Source organism: Nannospalax galili, unplaced genomic scaffold (assembly GCF_000622305.1).
Source record: "Nannospalax galili isolate Female #2095 unplaced genomic scaffold, S.galili_v1.0 scaffold188, whole genome shotgun sequence".
Classification (NCBI taxonomy): domain Eukaryota; kingdom Metazoa; phylum Chordata; class Mammalia; order Rodentia; family Spalacidae; genus Nannospalax; species Nannospalax galili.
This window is the reverse complement of record NW_008360325.1, coordinates 8300438-8308661: the sequence shown is the minus strand read 5'-3', so window position 1 is coordinate 8308661 and position 8224 is coordinate 8300438. Positions and strand designations below refer to the sequence as shown.

At 47.5% G+C, this 8224-nt stretch overlaps 1 long non-coding RNA gene across 1 annotated transcript in view; it reads left to right on the top strand.

The window, feature by feature from the left end:
• The window catches only part of LOC103727668, a 59624-nt gene extending 52031 nt beyond the window's left edge, over positions 1-7593 (top strand). Inside the window, exon 2 of the long non-coding RNA XR_606985.1 lies at positions 5102-7593. This is a non-coding gene — a long non-coding RNA (uncharacterized LOC103727668). The remainder of the gene's footprint in view (positions 1-5101) is intronic.
• The last annotated feature ends 631 nt before the right edge of the window (positions 7594-8224 follow it).

Genomic DNA, 8224 nt, shown 5'->3' with positions numbered 1-8224 from the left:
CTGTCTGTTTGGTGTTCTATATGCTTCTTGTATTTGTATGGGCATGTCTTTCTTTAATTTTGGGAAATTTTCTTCCATGATTCTGTTGAATATCTGGTCTGTGCCATTGTCTTGGGATTCTTCTCCTTCCTGTATGCCTATGAATCATAAGTTTGGTCTTTTTATGGTGTCACACAATTCCTGCATATTCCATTCTTGTGCTTTCTTAAATTTTTCATAATCTTTGCTTGAGTGGTCTAGTTCATCCACTTTATCTTCCAGTCTTGATATTCTGTTTTCCATTTCATTCATCCTATTGGTGAGGCTTTCTCCTGTCATTTCTAATTGGCTTACTGAGTGTTTCACTTCCTTCTTCATTTCAGCCTGAGTAGTCTTCAATATTTCTAGCTCTTTTCTGAATTCATTCAGAAGTTTATCCCTATCTTCCTTCAGTTCTTTGATTTCTTTGTATGTTCTTTAAGTTCACCGAAGTCTTTTATCACGTTTATAATTGTTCTTTTGAGTTCCATGTCCTGCATTATCTCTAGGGGGTTCTCATTGTACTCCTCTAGAGGGCTATTGGTATTTGGTGGTGATATGGTATTTTTGTTTTTCATGTTATTATTTTTTCTCTGTGATTTTGACATGTGAATTTCTTTTGTAGTTTCTGATTCTTGTGTGAGACTCAAGCCTTCAAGTTTAGGTCTGCTTCTTTTTGTGAACTTTATGTGTCTTTGTGGTTTACTTTGGGGGCATGTAAGGCTGGTTCCTCTAAACTTCCAGTTCTCTCCTTTGATTTTATATTGGAGTGGCCAGATTGCTTTTGTCTTCAGGAGTTCCTACAGAGGCCCAACTCAGATGAGGATCAGATGCTCTCAGGCTTTCTCCTAAGGTCTGGATCCCTCCAGGAATGATTTTGGCCTCAGGAATTTGGGGGTTGACTGCCCTGGGAGCCAGGCCCAGGAATGATGCTGGTCTAGGGCTGGTGGTGACCATGCCACCCAGAGATGCAAAGGAAAATGGGGGCGGGAAGCAGCCCCAAGGACTCCCGGGGACTGCCCTGAGGAGCTGGGTTGGTCTGGATGCAAAGGATCAGGAAGAGGAAAGGTCCAGGAAAGAGGCTGTTGGGTGGTGCAGGCCCAGGGAAATAGAGGGAGGTGAGGGCAGGGCCAGGCACAGAAGCAGTGCTCCTGGGGACGAAGAAGGAACTGTGTTGGTCTGGATGCAAAGGATCAGGAAGCAGTAGTGGTTCCCCAGGTGTCTGGGGCGCCAAGACAAGGAATGGGACAGGACCCACGCTAGGAGGAGAGACTGGCGGGGGAGATGGGAGGGTGAGAAAGGCTGGAGGAGTCAAGACACAGAGGGTACGATGGACTTACCCCTGAAATAGAGGCCTGCAGGTCCAAGAGAGCCTTCTCATAGTCTGGGCCGTGGGATGACCAAAATAAAGAGGGAAGAAGTCAATTCTCACTTGCCAACAAACAGTCAGACATTACTGTGTTGAGAAATTGTTAGTATCTATCAAATGCACACATATGCCCTACCTTTCCTCTGCTGAGTAAACATAGGCATTAAGAAATTACCCAAAAGAAATTACATCTAAGGAACTGTAGATAGATATCAGACTCTCAAACACACCTGCTGCAGCATTTAATTAAGGGGAAGAGTCATCAGGTCTTCAGTTTGCTTTGAAATCCACCAGAACAAAAAGTGAATGGATAAGGACTGGGTTGTTGAAGCAAGCACAGCTCAGTAACATGGATGAATGTATTGATGCTGACTGGAAAAGTTTTTCAACTTCCTGAATGTTGACCATTTTCCTATGAAATGCTGGGGAAATGTGTATGTGTGTTCAGCAGAAGATACAAACAGCTAGAATGTCACAACACTCTTTAAAAATTTTTTGTTGTTTTTATTTTCTGTGTATGAGTGTATTCATTGCATGCACATATTTATGTATGTAAGTGTACCCAAGGCCCACAGCAATGGTTACAGATGGTTGTTAGCCACCATGTGGATGCTGGGATTCGAAACTGGGTCCCTTGAGAGAACAGCAAGTATTCTTAACCATCTCTCCAGCCCATAGAATGTCACAACATTCTTATTCATGACAGCTCCGAACCTAATGCCTCTCAAATTTCCATTCATGATAAAATAGACCTGTACATTATGGGCATGTAAATATAACAGAATACTGTTCACATGAGAGATAGGATGAGCCACATCTATATCTGAAAACATGGGTGAGTCTCACCAAATAACCTTGTGGAAAAGAAACCAGGCTCCAGACATAACAGGGCATTTGCATATATGAACGGTGTGCATGAAACTTGCACCAGCTCAAGCTAGACAAAGTTCTGGCATGGAGGGGGAGGTGGGTACAGAGTTCCTCCCCTTGCTGAGGACCGATTGGCAATTGATAGCTGCTGGCAGAGGGAAAGTCCGTTTCCTTTAAGGGTGTGTTCCCTGGTAGGTTGGCCACACTCCAGGGGATGGCCCCATACCCAACAGTGTGTGGGCAGCACAAATCAGATTCAGTGTTTTTTGGTTTTTTTTTTTTTAATGATGGCACACAACGTTGAGTGTGTAGGGAAAGGGGGTGAGTCTGGGAGGAATTGGGGGAGGAGGGTGAATGCAATCAAAATGCATTGTATGGAATTCTTAAAGAATTAATAAGAAGGAGGACTGGAAAGAAGCCAGGTTCACAAGAGAGAAGATGGCATGACTCCATTTGTAGAACATTCAAAACCAGCAAAACTACTTATGGTTCTAGGAGTCACACAGAGGTTGTCAAGAGGAGGGAAGAAAGGACAGTGACTGGATGGGCATCAGGGAAGGCCCCTGTGGTGCAAAAGGCTGTTTCTTGATCTTAGCACTAAATAGTGCATCAGGCTGTACACTAAAGTGTGTGCACCTTTAGACGGCATTGAAAAGGGAAGAGAAAAGAAAGACCAAGCTGAAGTTTCTCTTAGCTCACTCTGGGAGTCAGACCACACTCAAAGCCTATCTAGCAGGCCACAGCTGTGAAGGAAATGGAACTCATTCCTTCAGAAGACACCCCCTTGTTCACCTACACACATATCTACGCAACAGTTTCCTCAGCCTTTACTGGTGGGCTATGTCCCTCACAGATGCCTGTTCACGGTGCTGTGCTGTGAAGTGTGACCCAGCCTTTCCAAGGTTCATGGGCATGATACAAAGAGGTAGATATTCATGGTTGGTCCACACGCCCATCATCTGGATTCCCAGTGATTATCCTCAAAGGATATAGTCCCTGGTACTCCATTCAACTGCCACATTAGTCAGGATTGTCCAGAGAAATAGAAGGACTAGTGTGTGTGTGTGCACATATGTGTGTGTGTGTAAATGCACATGTGTCTACTTTACACATAGATATTATCATCCATCCCAACCCCCAAATGGGGAAGATTTCTCTGGCTAGAAGGATGCAGTTTCTTCATGGAGAAAGTATAGTCTGGCCTGTCCCCAGATGCAATCCCATCAAGTCTCCATATGTCAGTATATTTTACATATGGTTAGACCATTAATAGATGGGAAAGGTTTCAGCTGCCCACCCTGCCCCTGGATTGCCATGCTACTAACTACCTTAAATAAAAATTAGTTTTTCCTGTTAAAAAATACACCAGGGATGGAAAACAGTCACTGGAGCATAAGCCTATCTCTCACAATGACAATAAACATCCATTGCCCACTACCCAGCCTCACAGATGGAAGTGACCAGCTTGAAGGCTGCTGGCGCCTCCCTGGGGCATTCCATCCTGCTATGCCGGAGGAAGACACCCTTCTGCATTTTATACCCGACAATTTTCCTGCTTGTTACAGAAATCAAAGCACACATTTCCCACCAGTATGCTATGTGCAGCCTTTGCAGATGGAGCTGTGCTGAACGCATGCTGCTGTGAGGTGTATTTTCCCTCCAGTGTCTGGGATTGGTCCATGTTGTCAGGGGCAGCTGCAGCGCTGCCTTCTCACTGTCATGGAATATTCCACTGTGTGGCTCTACTATCACATGTACACTGCTGCCTCCCGATGCACACCTGGGCAGCCTGCAACCCTCTGTGGTGGCAGCTGCAGCTGGAGGAGTGATCTGTTCATCTCCAGGTGCACAGAAGCACGGCTCTCTTGGGTGCACAGTTTGGAGAGCAGGTGTGGCATGTGCGTCTCCTTGCTTTCCTAACTAGTGCCGAGAGGTGTTCTAGGACATGTATTCCTGCAGGAGGCCGTGAGGGTGTCTTGTGGTACCACTTCCTTCACACTTCGAAGGGGACATCTTACAGCCCCTCTGGGCACAAGAATCTCCTCCCCTGGGACCTGTCTGCTCCTGCCTGTGCTGCAGTCAGAGCTGCAGAACTAGGGGAGCGATGGTGCCATATACACCTTTCAGGAACATAGAGGAGGACCCATCTCTTGGGCGTGACCCAGCACATGAAAGTTGTATGACCTTCCCGCAGTTGGAGGAGCTAACCAGTTTTCATGTGGTGGCAGTGGCTGTGTTTCTGCATCATAGGAAAGTGGAGAGCAAGCTACGCTGAGTGGGTGAACCCAGGGCTGGACTGCTAGGTACTTGGCATTGTTAAGGCATCATCCCTGAAGTCCATAAGCCTTGTTATACATTTCTCTTTGTGTGTGTGTTTGTGTGTGTGTGTGTGTGTTCAGGTACACATACATGTGTGCATGTGGGTGGAGGCCAGAGCACATCAGGTACCGTCCTCAGGAAGGCTCTCCATCTCCTTTGAGACAGGGTCTCTCATTTCCCCGAAGCTCACCAGTTTGCTAAGCCTCACGAACCCTCCCATCTCCACCTCCCAACATTAGGATCACAAGCATGCATGCTTTTATGTGGGTGCTGGGGATCTAACTTGGGTCCTTTGCTTGCAAGGCAAGCACCTTACTGGCTGAGCTGTCTTCCCAGCCCAGTGTTCTGCCATTTCTCAATGACTGAGAAGGATGCATCCCAAGGCTGAGTGAGGATGTGGACGCAGTTCCCACCCGTCTTCCAGTCCCACAGCCTGTACTGGTTCCCCTGCCCCCCACTCCCGCCTGGCTGCACCAAGGATGCTGGGAGGTGATCATTTTTTGTGCTACTTCTCTCTGTTTACAGGTTAACCTGACGAGGAAGATAAAGACATTTGCAACCAAGATGGTAATCACGAGTGGAAATGATGAAGACCGGGGAGGCCAAGAGAAAGAGAGCAAAGAGGAGAGTGTGCTGGCCATGCTGGGTATCATCGGAACCATCCTGAACCTGATCGTCATCATCTTTGTGTACATATACACCACTCTGTGAACGGCCTCCAGATGACTGTGAGACGGGGGTCCTGTGTCTCCACACATCAGTGACCAGACAGTGCAAGGGACCAGTGGGTTTGAAGGCCACACATTGCTCCATTAATGTACCTTCGAACTTTCTAACAGGTCACCAAATAAGCCTGTCCTGCTGCCAGGAGCAGAAAACTCTAAAGCACAATGAATTCAACCAAACTCATTCAGGCCACAAGGAACTCAGTGTCTCTGACAGGGGACCTGGCAGAGCGCTGGGAAGACCAGCCATTGGCACCAGGGGTGAGCAAACGGGTGAGGGAACTCCTCATCGGGGAGTGCTGACCACATCCCATACTGAAAAGAACGAGTGGGGAGGGCGCAGCTCAGCTGCCCACCTCCCGCCTCCCGGGGCCAGCGCTCCATCTTCACTTGATAAGCTTTAGGGGCGGTTCACCGACAGGCATCCCATTCATCAAAAGTATCCAGCAATTTGATACCGGGAGATAACTTATTTTTCCTTTTCCATTGGCTTGATGTGTGTATCTGTTCATATCAAGGTATATAAATATATATTTTTAATAAATGTGCTCTATTTTTTAGCATGAACCAAATATTTGGAAAGGCGCTTCTGGACACATAGTGTTGCTCTTGGTTTTAACCACTTTGCTCCCTCAACTGCAGAGCCTCTTTTAGTTCTAGAGCCACCCTGGTCCTCCCAGCTCACCTCAGTTCTTTTATCTTTGTGCTCTCCCTCCCCATCTCTGCCCCCTCCCTCTCCCCCTCCTCTCTCTCCTCCCTCTGCCCCTCTACTCTCTCCTCCCCTCACCTTGCTTGGCTCTTCTCCTCTCCTGTCTCTCATCTCTCTGTCTCTCCCCTCTTCTGTCTCTCCTGTCTCTCCTGTCTCTCCTCCTCTCTCTCCTCTCCTCCCCTCTGTCTCCCCTCTCCTCTTCTCATCTCTCGTCTGGAGGCTATTTTTCCATAATGCCAGCCATAGTCTTGGTTGGTGCATGTTTTAAGATTGTCCAGCGGCTTTTTGTTGCTCTGTTGGAGATATAAAACGATGTGGGCATGCGGACCTTAGATGCACCCTGTCTTTACTGAGAATCATGCATGAACAAGGGCTGGGTGACAGATCAGCTCTAAACATGTTTCAAAAGGACTACCGCGGGGAAAGATGAGCAAGGCCCTGCCTGCAGGTCACCTGTTGCAGGGAGCAGTCAGCATCTCCCTGGCGGTGTTGCTCATCCATTCCTGTAACCATTCGTTTATCAGATTTTGATTTTCATGACCATGAGAGATGGGAAATGGGTCAGCTCAGTGTGAGGTGTGCCATTCCTTTCTTAGCAAGATGCATGGGGATCTCTTCAGAAGTTGGGATATGAATGACCTGGAACCTCCCACTGTGAGAATGCAAGTCAGCTCCAACTGTAAAGACACCTCAGTGACAGGGGCTTTTCAAGAGCCCTGGGAGGAGATTTAATGATCTCTCTAAAGGATTGCTGCATGTTTAAAGCTGGTTTCTTCCCACATGAAGCTATTTCCTCCCTGAGGGCACGGTTGAATAAATACAAATTTGCCCTGTTCTCCTGGTTCCCTGATGTAGCCCTGGCCTGGCTGCAGTGGTGCCTGACCTTTAAGGGGAGGGTCAGTATTCTTTCAGCCCTGGGTGGAAAGAGGAGCAGTTTTCCCAGTTGGAGTCAGATGACACTGATGGGGTGTCTTCCTCCAGATCCCTTCTTCTTCCCTGGAATTCTACCATCGAGTCCTTTCTTGGGCTCTGCTATGGGACCAGGCTTTTTTATAAAGCAAACACCTGTGAGCACCTGGATCTGGCACCAATTCATGAGTTATGGCCTCTTCCCCACCAGAAGGAAGGAAGGTGAGGTATGATCTGAGCACTTTATATACAAGTCACTGAGCCTTCTTAGTGGCCTGTGAGAAGGAGCGTCTCCCTGGTGTGGAAACGGCTCCAATCAGGAATCTTCCTGGAGTTACTTGTCACCCAGAGGAATCAGATTCCAGTGTGGATCTGTCCAGTGGGCCTTGGGGGAGATGCTGGAGGGGAAGAGAGGAAGAGAGGCACCGGTAGCAGGGAAGCCTGTCGTTTTACTGAGGGCTACGCTCTGCACTCCCCAGTGCCCATAACGGGAAACAACCCCAGGGACTCCTTGGACACTGACAGAATATCACACAAGTAGACACGGCACAGAGGCTGGTTAGAAATATGAGACACAGAGGGGAGGGCACTACCTACCGGACTGTGCGATTCTGAAAGCTTGTGAATTCTGGCAGTGAACAGAATGAAAAATAAAGGCACAATGGGAAAGAAAACCTGATTGGTGTCTTCAACTTCCTTTTGACTATGCATATTTTTAATTTTACTTAATAAACTTTAAATGTGCTAGCACTTATTTATTTAATTAAGTGTATTTATTTATTTTGAGACAGGCCTAAGCTGGTCTTGAACTCACTGTATAGTTAAGCGTGACCTTGAACTCCTGGTTCTTGTACCTCTAACCTCCCCAGTGCTGGGACCCTATCGGTGTGTGCCACCTCACTCTGTGATTCTGTTAAGCAGAATTCTGTTTGGTTTGGGGTAAAGAGGCCTCAGTGACTTTTTGAGGGTACTAACTAGGAATTTATGAGGAAGGGGAAAATAATCACCTTTGGGATAGTCTGCGCAGCTCCTTAGTGGTCCTATCTGGGACTAAAGCTATCCTTTGCAGGGCTGATACGGTACAGACTATTCTTTTAATAGCTCAACCCCTGTGTCCACTCTGATTGTTTAGCAGAGACCACTAACTCACATAGAGCAGGCTCATAGCCACTCCCGGATCTCTAGTGTTGTGAAGGGATATGGAAAGAGAAGGTGCATAGCCCTTGCCTGTAGTGGCTGAGTCAGTCCAGCCCAGCCTCAGTCAGCTGCCAGACCCTGGCTCCAACACCTTCTACCCTGCGTAAG